The following is an 11,358-nucleotide window of genomic DNA, read 5'->3' as shown; positions in this document are numbered from 1 at the left end:
CTCTGTTCCCTGTCTCCTTTCATAAAAGGGGGGGCGTTTGTAAGAGGGAAGTCCCCTAATGAAGCTGGGCAGCAAGATCAAGAAGAACTTGGTTTCTGGTGCCGGTGCCTGGGGCAGGAGTTCTCAGATGGCCCTTTCTCTCAGCACAGTGAGCATCCCTAATGAGATGCTTTTTTTCACATTGCCTCCAGGCCAAAAAGCAATGCATAAAAATTCTGCTTTTTAAGTAGTTGCACCCAAAATGTTTTTTTTTTTTTTAATATACGAATCACTTCAAAACTATTGGAAAACTATTAAATTGAAAGAAGTAAATACTCAGGTCCATTCGTTGCTAACCACATGACTTATGAGTGGGGTGTGTGTACCTGTTGAGTACCGCACAGGTTCTGAGACCATAGGTTCACCCCGGCCAACAACGCTGTTGTCTGCTTTCATCTTGCCAGTGTATCCATCAAAGCTAGCTTTGCACACGTTTGAAGTACCACGAGAAAGAAGATCATACAATCTAAAGCTTAAACTGCAAGCTGCCCACAGCGCGTAGCCCCCTCGGCATCTGGCAACTATGAAGTACTGTAGTGTTTTCTTCAAATTTCTTCAATATTTAGCAGTTGCTGTGACAGCCTGTAGTGCACTTGGGTTTTGTAGGGAACCGTTGCCGTAGGGCAAACTACACCACCTGTGGGCTGCTTGCTTATGCCTCTTAAGAGAAAAAATAAAATTCTGTTGTATTTATGCCACTGTAACTTAAAATCTACAAGAACAGACAGACAGACGTTGATCCTACCTTATAGCTTAAACTCTTTTTAAAGGGAGTAAAATTATAACTAGAGGGCTAAGGATGTAGCTCGTTGGTACAATGCTTGCCTAGTAGACATGAAGTCCTGGGTTCAATCCCTGGCACCTCATGACCTGGGTATGATGGCGCATGCCTGTAATCCACGCACTCTGAGGGTAGACGCTGGAGGATCAGAAGTTCAAGGTGGGTTACTGAGCAAATTTGAGGCCAGTTTGTGTTATATGAGCCTCTGACAGCAATGACTGGATCTTTCCAGCTGAAAGTCCCATGAGCCTGCGGGGCCATCCCCCATCCCCCACTTCCTTCCTCGCAGTTACTCTTGACCCTTCGGCCTGGGACATTTCTCTAAATTGTTTCCCTCTTCTTCCACTAGCCATTTTACCACCATCCGGCTGAGGCCTACTGCCCTCCCTGACCCCTGATGACTTCCCTTCCAGATTGACGCCTCTGCCTCAGCAGTCCCTTGAGGAAGGGCTACAGTTGTTTGCATGGGAAACAGAATGAGCAGTGTGGAAACTCTCCAAGAGGCCATACTCCCTGTCCTCACCAAACAGTCTGCCAACTGGGGACCAAACATCCAAATATAGGAGCCCGTAGGGGCCAGTCTCATTCACACCAACAGAGTCAATTTCATCTAAAGAATTCTCATGCTCAGCTACTTCTCTTATTCTGAAATGTGCCTCTCCACGCTGCTCAAGGCCGTTATGGAACAGAGAGCTCCTAATCATCAACCTTCATCACCTGAGTGGGGATGTAAGCCCTCGGCTACGGCCCTAGCGCCATGCCTGCCTGCCTGCCTGCTGCTTATGGGACCCCCACCATAACCATCATGAGCTAACCCTCTGAAACTTGAAGCAAGCCCCCAGTAAAATGCTTCTTCTACGGGCTGCCTCAGTCACGGGATCTCTTCACAACAGTAACTACCACCGAAGTTGGTATCGGGGTATTGCTGTGACAGACCTGAATATTCCTTTGGCAAACTGTCGATTTTGGATTAGGGACATGGTTGAACGGGGTTAACAAGGGACTCACTGGGCCATTCCAGTAGGAGCATGGGAGAGCTTAGTGCTAAGAGGGATCTGGACTATGTAACCCAGCTCAACAGGAGCTGGGGTAGAGACCATTCTTGTGAAAATGTTGGCAGGGGATGTGGCTGACTTCTGCCTTTGTTGAAATTGAAGAGTTTTGAACTAATGCCATTGACAAAGGAGATTTTAAGACAACTTAGTGTTGACTATATCACATGGTTATTGACGAACATTCTCAGCAAGCGAGGAGAAAAGAAGCTCAGAGTGTGCCAGTGTGAGGATAAAAGGACCACCAGTGCCGTACGGCTTGAGCCAAGGGTTTGTGCAAAGAGATGGGATCGGAAGGAAAGGCTCAAGGAGAACCAGAATAAGGAAGGGTGTGCCCTACGGTAAGATCCCTCTCAGCTAAGCATCCAACCTGTGAAAGTCAGTGCTTATCAACAAAGGAAACCACCTGGCTCTATCAAGAAAGACAGAGGTTTAAGGGGGTCTGCGGTTAAGGAGGAGGCTGAGGCATGGGACAAGGCAGTCCCCGCATGGAAGACGGGAAAAGCCACTGCACAAAGCTGTGAAAGTGAAGTCTGGATTGTGCTGGAAACCACGAGACGTTGGGGATGCCAGAACCTTGGAATACCTACCGAAAGAGGCTGCAAAAGGAAGAACCAGCCCTGAAAGAGACGTGTGTTGCCGTCGGCAAAGCTAGAAGGGATGCATAGGTCTTCAGCGTCACTCTCTAACATCAGACGTAGAGATACAGAATTTGGAGTTTAGCCTGCTGGGGTTCCAGTCTTCTTTTGGTCCAGTGTATCCTCACTATGCCCTTGGAATAATAGTGTACGTTTTGTGCCATTGTATGCTGGAAGTATGTGATCTGTTTGATTTTACAAAGGATTAGGAGATTGCCTTGAATCTAAGCAGAGACATTGGACTTTCCAACAGTATTGAGACTGTGAAAGACTATGAGGGCTTTGGAAGCTGGACTCATGCATTTTGCATTATGAAATGTCTACAGGTCTCTGGGGCCCAAGGAGTAGAATAGGTGGTTTGAGTGAATCCCCCGCCCCCAGGCTTATCTATCTTAATACTTGATTTCCAGTTACTGGACTGTTTGGGAAAGATTATGAGGTGTGAACTTATTGGAGGAGGTGTGTCACTGCAGGTGGGTTTCGAAGTTTCAAAAGCTCCTGCCGGGCCCAGTCCTCCCCCACCCCCGCCTCCTGCCTGAAGATGCGGGTGTAAATTATCAGTTAGTGCTCTAGTGCCATGCCCCCAATGTAATGTTCTTCTACAGGCAAGCCCTGGCCACAGTGTCTCACCATAACAATAGAACAGTCACCAAGACATGACACTCAAAGCCCAGCTCTCAGGAGGGCTTGATAGCTTTGAGCTTAGAAACAAAGTCCCTTTCTCCCCAGGCGAGACACGCCCACTCAGTGGACTCCTCCACTAAATGAAAGCAGTGCCCCAAGATGAATCCCCCCCCCTGAAGCCCCATGGACAGGCACTCTTCAGTTCTTAAGGCAAATCACAGTAACCACCATACCATGCTCTTTGAGGTCCTTGTCTCTTCTGGTTGCTTCTTCTGTGTGCATGCTAAGAAATCCAGTGCCATGGCAACACATCTCCATGGCCTTGGGCTAATGATGCCCAAGCATGTGACTTGGATGTATCAGCTTCTGCGCAGGATCTAGAAGGGCAACTGTAGTCACTAAAGTCACTGAGAACCTTGCTCTGAGATTCTACTGGATCCTCCAGTTTTAGTCTCCAAAAGCAAACAGTGAGCCGTGTCCTCCTTCCCACATCCTGTGTGAACTGCCTTCACCTTGTTGGACTGTCTCAGCAGGATGGGAAAAGACAGGGAGGAAGTCACCTAGAGGTGCACAAATCAAGTCCTTCCACGGCATCAACAGACTGCTCTGTCTTGTACACACATCTTCCCAGCATGCACAGAGGGTCCTAGTCCCCAGCTGCCATGAGCCCACTGTGGATCCAGAGCCACTTCCACTGGTAAAAAAAAGACCAAGATGGTGAGTACAAAGCTCAGTCAATAAAAGATGACCAAGTTAATCTGTGAATAGTTAACAATTTGACCTTCGATCTGCTCTGGAGGGGGTTTTAATTGCTAGAATTATAATTTACTTTGTCCTGTTAGTCACAACAGGAGAGATATCTCTCCTTTATCTTGGGGGTTGGAGTGGAGAGAAAACGCAATAAGGTTTTGCTTGTCACTTGAATTTAGGAATTTTTATGGAATTTTTTTTAACATAAAAACTAACCATAGTTAGGTTTAATCTAAACTATTTAGCTAAGAATATAATTCCATGCCAAGCTCTGTGTGTTCTTTGAGCCAATCTCTGAGTGTGGGCATGGTCTTGGCTCTCCTATACCCTAATTCACCTTAAAATTGGGAATTATGCTCATGCCTAAGTAATACTCAAGTAATGCCAACACAGGAAAATGGTAAATGGAGAAGGAGTCCATATGTGGGTCCCTTCCTGATAGTTCTTTTTAATACACATGTAGCTGAGTTCTTGTTTACCACCTTGGCTCTGTTCTGCATCATAGGCTTTCCAATATCCTGCTTTTGACTCCAGCCTAGTCATTACAAAAATCATATTTTACCTCCGTCTGGGTTGTTTTAATCACGTGCATTCAACATTGCTGTTTCAAGATCTATCAAGAGCTATGACATAGCATACAAGCCACAAGCAGCATTCTGTCTTGTCATGTTGATGACTGGGAGAGAAAAGATCTGAAGCCCGGAAGAGATGCACAGGCAGACTGGACCGGCTTCCTGTATTCTTTGAAGTCAAGGTTATTCTTGGGATACAGCCCAGCTGGGTACTCAGGGGTGTCTCCAAGAATCACAGCTTCTTAACTCCTGAAGATAAGTGGGTCAGTTCTTCAACTTGGCAAATTAGCTACCTTCAGGGACCGAACAATCCTAATAAAAGCTCTGGCTGAACTCTAATGACGTGGACTGGGCTACGAGCCAACTTTATGCCAGTGAAATATTTATCCCTGTCTCATACTTGTTGGCAGCATACGGTGCTGAGATGATAGCAAATTCAACAATAAACCCTGTGAGGCAGCTTGAAGCAAGCAAAAATTATTGGAGAGGCAGCAAGCGACTGCCAGGGAGGCCACTGGCATGAGGGGCTGGCATTCCTCTCTCTGGCCGGAATGGGCAGTGATGGGGGAACAGGAAGCACCCAGTACTCGCGTCTGCCTAGAAGAGATCGTTCTTTGCTGTGAGCAGGGCTTTACCAGTAGTGTGTGTCCCACCCTTCCCCGATCAGGAACACAGAATTGTGACTATAAACCACAGTCACTAGACGTGAGGACAGTTGGGACACAATCTAATGGTCTTAGAAGAAGAGCAGATGGGGAAGAATTGTGACTTATCATTAACCCAAAAGAGTGATTTTGTTTTGTTTTGTTTTTTAGGTGGATGTTATCAACTTTGGTTTTGATTTCAGACTTTGAGATTGTGGGTGTGGCCCAGTTAATAGAGTGCTTGCCTAGCACACATTTGATCTGAAGCCCTGAGTCTGATCTCTAGTGGTGCATAACCTGGGTGTGTGGTACATGCCTGTAGTCTCAGGACCGGGGATATGGAAGCAGGGGGATCAGAGATTGGGCTACTCAGCAAGTGTGGGGCCGGCCGGGGATATGAGACCCTGTCTCAACAAAACAAAACAAAACCCCGGAACAACAGAAGCGCGGCAGTGGATCCTCTGATTCTCTCCAACTGCTTCTGGCCCTGTCCACCCATCTACTTCTCCAACAAGGTTCCCATGCAGTGGGCGTGCCCCAGATGGCAGTCCCAGAACTGTGCAGGCCTAGGCCTCCTTCCCTGCTCTGCCTCTTTATCACGGTAAATAAGGATCAGGATAAACAAATAGGCCGAATAGATGTTTATTCAGGGAGAAATAACTTACAACCTAGACAGATGAACACCAGGAAATTCAACCCAATCCTCTCCTGTCCGAGTCACGCCAGAAAGAGAGCCTTTCCTGGCTCCCTCCGACCTCCTTCCACAGGTCACTCCGCCCATGGCTCCACCCCCCAATGGGCGTGGTCAGTGCCACAGAACTATCTCACTATACCTCTTACATCCTTTCCTGGTACGAGGCAGGCTGTAAGTCAGATTGAGTGGCACCCCCAGATGGAAAGAAGCATTGCTAAGAGAGCCAGCCATTCCGGAATCTTACCTTGGTCTTCCCCGTTCCCCTAGTTCAGACACCTGTGAAAGAGGAGAAAACCATTTACTCTGTAGAAAGCTTCTCTTATGATGCAGTCTTACTTTCTAATATTAGCATGGGGCTGGAGAGATGGATCAGCACTTCTGAGTGCTTACTGGTCATGGTAGAGGACCTGAGCTAAGTTCCCAGCTACAATGGGAAGCTCACAACTGTCTATAACTCTAGCTCCAGAGGGTCCAGTGACTCCTACCTGTGGGCACCTGTGCTCATATATACATGTCCACACAGACATGCACATAAAAATTAAAAATAAGATACATGTTTAAATAGGATTGCACTACTCCATGAATGGGTTTAGTTGTAACATCTTCTCTTGTGGGACAAAGCTATTCTACATTTACCAAAGTAGAATCAGGGTAGGAAAAGAGCAACCCTCGGAGAGGAAAGGGACCTAGATGAGAAAGAATGTAGGGGGGAACTAGGAGTTCATTTGGTTCAGGACTGGCCTGCTTAGTTGATCTGATTGTTAGGCACCCACTTGAAGACAATGGCCAGCGAAAGAGCTTATCTCCAGTTCAGTAGAAGCATGTTCACCTTACCAATGGCATAACTGGAGAGTGAAGAAGTGAATCGTCCTCCCTCCAAACTCCCCTGCATTAGATTCTAGGCAGTATTACTGGGGTGTTAGTGAGTAGCTGGGGACAGTGACCAGTAGGTTCCTAGACAGGATGAAGATGAGTAGATCCATATATCTGTCCATCCATCCATCCATCCATCCATCCATCCATCCATCCATGCATCTGTCCATCCATCCATCCATCCATGCATCTGTCCATCCATTCATCCATTCATCCATCCATCCATCCATCCATGCATGCATCTGTCCATCCATCCATCCATCCATCCATCCATGCATCTGTCCATCCATCCATCCATCCATGCATCCATCCATCCATCCACCCATCCATCCATCTGTCCATGGTGGTTTCAATTAAAACTGTCCTCTGTAGTTGCTGGTACTATCTAGGGAGATTCAGGAGATGTGCCCCTGCTGGACAAAGCATGTCTCTGGAAGTCGCCTTTGAGGGTAGCTTTGTTCTCTGCCCAGTCTTTCTTTCAGCTTACAGCTGCTGCTCTGCCTACCACTTGCTGCCATGCCTTGCTTCCATGATGACCTCTTAAACCTTAAGTCAAAATAAACATCAGTCAAATTTGGTAATGGTGTTATATCACAGCAACAGGAAAGTAACTAATATACCGTCTGTTCATCCACCCATCCATCTTTCTGCTGGCATATTGCCACACTTCTTCTCACCTCTGCATCCAGTAATAAGCTTGAAACTGGCCATGGTGGGAGTACATGTACCATGGAAGTCCTACCGAAGACAACCATTGCAAACAAAGATTTGGTTATGAAGACCTAGATATTAAACAGTTACCAAGTCCGTCACAGGCTAGCTGATCTGATTCTTATGCTTTTCTCTCCTTTTTCCCGTTTGTTCATCCGTTCGTCTATCCATCTCCTCACTTCTGTACCTACACCTGTACACATCTCTATATACACGTCTCTTTATATACACGTATGTACGTATGTATGTATACATCCAATCAACAAACACAAATTAGGTGCCCTGGGCATGCAAGCATTTGATACAATTATGTTCTTCACATTCCACTTTTGGGTCTGAGTATCTGCCAGGCTCTGGCTGTGAGAGGGCATGAGAATGGTGTGTTTATTGATTCCTTTATGATATCCCAGGGGGCGTTTCTGTCCCCGTCCCGAGATTACGAACTACGTGAGTCCTGGCACACACAGCCTGCACAGCAGAGTCCTGGCCACTTTCCCTGACCTTCGCATTAGATAAACTTCGCTCCAGGACAACTGGTAACCAGCAGCAGTATGAGCAGATAGGGGTAGGTCGGGGTCAACGCCTCATGGTCTGGGAAGAAGGGATGTCAGGCCATTTCCTTCGGCTTTCCTCTTCACTCTTGTACCCAGATCCGCAGGGCCCCTCCGTGTTGACTGTGTTGGCCTGCCTCCTTCCTCGCTTCTTATCCACCTGCTCTGCTCCATGCAGTGATAAGAATATCATGAGACTAAGAAAAAATGCAAGCTGTTTTTAAAGAAAAAAAATATTACATTGCCAGTTGAGGATTTGGTAATTTGGGGGTTGAGATTTGCAGGCAGGTCTGGACTTTCCCACGATTTAGTATTCTTTCCGTTGATGTGTTTGCAAATTTTTTCTAGAACCAGAGTTTCCTTTAGATAGGCAAAACTCTCACAGAGCTTGTCACACCCAGGCATCAGATAGGATTTCCTAAGTAAGGAAAGTCCCTTCACAAATCATGGCTGTACTGGACAGTTACCAAGTGAGGCACAGTCCTGCAGTGAGCTAGCCTTTGGAAGGTTCTGAATGCAGGAAGACATAAAATTGAAGGCGGATTTGGTTCCATATCCAAATGCTGAGGAACCAAGGCTACCTATCTGCAGACGGAATATGGATGTAGGCGCTGTGCAGAAGCTGGTGTTCCGTGGAGAGGGAATGGCTGGAGGACGGTGAAGGTCGCTGGGAAAGTGAGTAATAGGTGTCTCTGAGTGTCCTTGCCTATGTCAGGATTCTAGGAGGTTCTTCTCGTTCACCTTGCCTCAAACCTTGCTAGTTGAAATAGTATTTTTAAGAAATGTTTTCCAGTCTGGTAAAGGAAATGAGTCGGGAGGAAACTCATGGAGATTGTGTCTGGTGCTGTTGGGCATGCTAAATTTGTGTTTCCCATTTTCATTAAAGCAGAGCATTACCACTGCACCTAGTCAACAGGTAATGTGGATATAACCCACCACATACTAGATAGGGCGAGAGACACTGTGAGGTGTACGTAATCTCACCCATTAGACTCAATGCAGTTTGAGAATCATCTAAAAATCAAACCTAACCCAAGGTCCACTGATCTGAAATTTTAAGTGGACAGGGGATTAGAATTTATAATTTATCTGAACACAAGGTACAAATTAGATTTTTTTTTTCAGTCAAACTCAGAATATTTACCTCTCAGAATTAGATGATGCGATTTAACAAGTTTTCCTGCTGGGTGGTGCCTTCTTTCAGTCTTGGCTCTAGAAATTCTAAACACCCAAAACCAAGAGGGAAAGAGACAAAGAGGCCGGAGGGTTTCACTGAAGACCCAGAGTCCTTTGTTCCCTCCTATTGAACTTTGTTAGTATCAAGCTCAGCCCAAGAAACCAAACCACAAAGGGTGGGGAGTTTCTTCAGTACAAGAACTGAGTTCTTTGAGCGTGCCAACTGCTGGGTGTATACAGGTGAATGGGGCCTTTGTTTGCCCTCCAGGAATTCACAATCTAATTCAGGAAAATAAAACGTAAGAGGAAGGAGCATTGACATTGACAGTGCTCATGGACTTACTTTCTCCGTTCACCTAAGAGCCTTTCGAGTCTTTATTGGGTGCCTGTGGTAGCTTGAACGTAATCTCTCCCCCATAACCTCACAGGGAGCTGCACTATTAGGAGGTGTGGCCTTGTTGGAGGAAGTGTGTCACTGTGGGGGCGGGTTTTGAGGTTCCCTATGCTCAAGATACTGCCTAGTGTCTCAGTCTACTTCCTGTTGCCTTCTGATCAAGATGTAATCGGCGCCCTGTCTGTTCCCCACCATGGTGATAATGGACTAAACCTCTGCAACTATAATAAGCAAGCCACTCCAATTAAACATTTTCCTTTATAAGAGTTGCCCAATATTGTTTTAAGTGTTGGGGATTCGGGGACAAAAAAAAAAAAAAAAAAAAGAAAGAAAAAGAAAAAAAGACAGATGTGGCTTCTCCATTAAATGCCCCATTCCAGTGGAGCAAACACTCCTAATCTTCTCAAACAGTGCCACACCCTGGTGGCCAAGTACTCTAATCTAGGAGGCTGTGGAGGGCATCTCACTCAAATCACCACACCCACACAGTCCCCAACGGCACGTAAACCCAGCTTCAGGAGATCCAATGCCTCTGTCTACAAGGGCATCTGCATTCGTGTGTGCACGCACACACATACACGATTCAAAATAAAAACATTTAATAAACAACCCCACCATGCTGACAGTATGTATGATGCTTTCTCAACAAGTTTGACATGAAAGCACATTGATAATTCACTTTTGTAAATGGAGTCCAGCCATTCCACCTCCAGGAATATAACCAAGAGATGAACGGTGGGGGGGGGGGTGTCAAACTACAATCTGTGCATTTATGTTCATAGCGGCAGCCTTAGGCAGGGTAACCCAAAGGCAGAAACCACTGTCTATTAATTAACACGTGAACTGGCAAATGAAACACGGTATGTTCATGCAACGGAATATTGTGACAGTGACTTAGGCAGGTAGGACTGTGATGAAGGCCAGGACCTCACACGTGCTAGGCAAGTGTTCTCCACAGAGCTGTGCCCACGGCCCTTCGCGTAAATTTTATCTTGATAGAAAGCCACACTAAGTTGCCCCGCATGGCAGTTGAATTTGCCATCTTCTAACCTTAGCCTCCTGCGTTGCTGGTATTATAGGTATGCATTGCCACGCCCATCACTCACAGGCTGTTTACCAAGTTTTCCCCAGAACTATATGTAATTTATAGGCAAGACACTGGCCTTGTTGCAATCCGTCCATCTTTTCCAGATTTCCCACTTGTTTGTACATGTGTGTACATGTGTGTTCATATGCGTATATTGTGCTCTATACCATTCATCACTGTGTAGATCTGTGTGCATTTTCACGGTAAGGATGCTTACAGTGAGTGCCGGCACTGGGACGATTTCGTGCTACCCATTCACAGGCACCTCTCCTCCATCCCATCCCCGTCTATAGGAAAACCTTGTCCTCACACAATGCTCCATAAATGGATGCACGGTTTATCCTTCTTAGATGAGCCTTTGCACTCACTAGATCTAACAGAGCCCAGCTCTATCATCTAGATTCTGCTAATATCTTTGCAGGCTTATTCTTTTCTCTTTGCCTCTTGTCACTATCTGGGGAAGCTAATAAGGAAGCCAGGGTTCTCTTTCCTCATCCGCATGAGCCCCTTTCCCAGCCCCTAACCGCAATAAAACCCCCAAGCATTTCCTTTCCCCAACTCTCAGTCATCTGGGGGTTTTCTTGGGAAGGCTGCCCAGCTCTCTGCTGGGAACTTCATGAGCAATAAACCATTGTGTTCCCTCCTGACAGAATGTGGCATCGTCAAGCATGGGTATTTGAACTCACTAACCTTCATGTGGGAGACCACCCTACCTCTGTAGGATGGCTGCAAGCAGCCTGGCTCCCTGAGTTGTCCTCCAAGTTGACATTTC

Source organism: Phodopus roborovskii, unplaced genomic scaffold, assembly GCF_943737965.1.
Source record: "Phodopus roborovskii unplaced genomic scaffold, PHOROB, whole genome shotgun sequence".
NCBI classification, from domain to species: domain Eukaryota; kingdom Metazoa; phylum Chordata; class Mammalia; order Rodentia; family Cricetidae; genus Phodopus; species Phodopus roborovskii.
Note: the sequence above shows the minus strand (reverse complement) of the source record.